Source organism: Telopea speciosissima, chromosome 7 (assembly GCF_018873765.1).
Source record: "Telopea speciosissima isolate NSW1024214 ecotype Mountain lineage chromosome 7, Tspe_v1, whole genome shotgun sequence".
In the NCBI taxonomy this organism is placed as follows: domain Eukaryota; kingdom Viridiplantae; phylum Streptophyta; class Magnoliopsida; order Proteales; family Proteaceae; genus Telopea; species Telopea speciosissima.
In genome coordinates, this window is record NC_057922.1 from 36,594,885 (window position 1) to 36,597,354 (window position 2,470).

At 34.8% G+C, this 2,470-nt stretch overlaps 1 long non-coding RNA gene across 1 annotated transcript; it reads right to left on the minus strand.

Moving 5' to 3' along the window:
• Window positions 1-1,943: 1,943 nt before the first annotated feature.
• LOC122667207 lies at window positions 1,944-2,470 on the minus strand. The gene is made up of 3 exons (XR_006333774.1): window positions 2,395-2,470; window positions 2,111-2,263; window positions 1,944-2,000 (listed from the first exon to the last, which is right to left on the minus strand). It is a non-coding gene; the product is annotated as an uncharacterized LOC122667207 (long non-coding RNA).

The following is a 2,470-nucleotide window of genomic DNA, read 5'->3' on the forward strand; positions in this document are numbered from 1 at the left end:
AACTGTAACGAGCCAGGCTCAACAAGAGGTAGTAAGAAGAATCAGCCATAGACAGAGGAAGGTGCCAGCGAGGCTTAAGGATTAGTTGAGGGTTAGTTTTGGTTATAACAGAATTTGTTAGGAAGTTGTGTTGGACAGCTAAGCAGTTAGAAAAGTCAAGCTACACATGAGCTATAAAGGTGTAAACATAAGAAGGGGTGAAGTGTGAAAAATGTTAGAACTGTCTTTTAGGTTTCTTTTCTTGGAGGCTCTGATTCCCCAAAAATTAGAATTGTATTTCTTCTTTCTTAATCAATAAAAGTTGCAGAAATTCTTGATTTTGTTTTCTTAGAGCCAAGCTTTTAACAGATAAACCTATGGTGGCGGCGGTGGAGCTGGATACAGCCATGATGGTGACCGTGGCTACAAAAGAAGAAAGAAGAAAGAAGTGAGGTTAGAGACGAGTGTAATATCATCTTTTGAACTGCTGTTTTAACAACGTTAGCCACTTGGGGTACGGTTGATAGAATCTTTCAAAAGTAGGGGAGGACATTATCATTATTCCAAACTTATGGTAGGATTTGATATTATGGATACTTAGAGGGAGGGGATGATATTTACCCTTAAAAAAATTATTTTGATTGATTTTTTTATTTTTCCTTTTTCATAAGAACCTATTTTGGTTGACAGGAACAAGTAACTGATTCTTGCTAACGTTAGCATACTTATTTCTATGGATTTTTTTTTTCTTTACACAAATATGGAATATGAAACCTGGAGAGTCGATCCGTTGACCTCCTTTGAGGGCATGTGCTTTAACTAGCATTAATGAGTTTGTGCTTTAACTAACGCTTATGTCTATGTTTATTAATGAGTTTACTTTCCTACAAATTCGAATAAAAAATCGGATCATCTCTTTGGCCTAGGTTAGTACTTATTCTTTTAAAAATGCTCATTTGTACAAGTTATTAATGTTCTAACGTTATGAACTATAAATGTTCTCATGTTATGAATGTACTTACAATAATTTTTGTTAGAGTATAAGTTATTAATGTTCTAACGTTATGAACTATAAATGTTCTCACGTTATAAACGTACTTACAATGTACAAGTTACTAATGTTCTAACGTTATGAAATATAAATGTTCTATCGTTATGAACGTATGTATATATATATATATATATATTAGTAAACATGCATGTGCAAATGCACGTGGGCATTTATTAGGTGACCAAGAGAGAGAGAAAGAGAGAATGCATACACCTAGAGTTAGGCAATAGGAAAAATTGGTTGGGTTGACAAGGCTCGAATGGCCCAAGGCCGCAATCTCAACCCAACTAAAATTCTTTAGGGCAACAACTGGGCTGTTGTTTGCTCATTCTCAGTTATGGACATCGGGTTTTTTCCGGTTTAATTATCTAATCGTGAATTATAGCTATAAAAGATTGGGGTATAAAACTGACCATGCTGAGTAGTTGTAAGCATCAATGAACATCCGATTAGTCATTCATAATAGATGCAATTGTGTCATGGTGTAACCTCTCCCAAACCCATATTCAAAACACCCTATGCACGAAAGTTGATGGCGCCAGCTTTCTAGATAGGATCATTGTTCAAGAGGGAAAATTTTAAGAATTGGCTTAAATGACATGCATGAAATGCATTTATGGATGTATAAAGGTAATTGGTTAGGCTTTTGTAGTCCATTCAAATCAAAACCACCAGGATAAACATTATTAGTGCAATATCTGTTGTACCTGGAGAGAGAGGGAAAGAGTCAAAGAGAAACAAATTAATGGAAGTGAAGCATCCAGTCTTTTGAGACCCATCTACTTATTTCATTAAATAAATAAAAAAAGAAACAAGCATTAATTAATAGAAACAAATTCATTTATTAGAGTCAAAGCATATATGCAGCGGTAATAATAAATTGGTAATAGAGACCACTTTGTTTATTATGACTTACAGACCAATACCCAAATATATGAATTTTGCTGTCACCATATAACTTAGGATTCACCTGACGAAAACTCAATACTTTCAGTTAAGCCATATTTTTTAAGAGAAACCTAAGATGGTTGGAGAATGGATAATATTGCATCAAGAAGACAAAATAATGATAGAACTGACATGCCATTCAACTTGTACTTGGTTTTGTCCACCTTGAGCCCACATCATAGCTCCACTGTATTGATCACTAGAGACTGAGGGATTGTGTATACTCATGTACTTTGAACCTCGATGGTACTTCAAATTTTCATCTTTCAGTTTATAGCCTGCGAACTGAGTAAAGTGTCCTATACCTTTTTAAGTATTTATTGACTAATCAATGGGATAGATGATCAATTGGGATATGGGGTTTTTTTTTTTTTTTGGATTAATTGGGGGAGAGCTGAGGGTCAAGGGAGACTTACATGTTGACTGGGGCCCTCATCTAAGAATTGATGAAAATTTCCCGAAGTTTTTGAATTGGATGATGATTTCCACCTT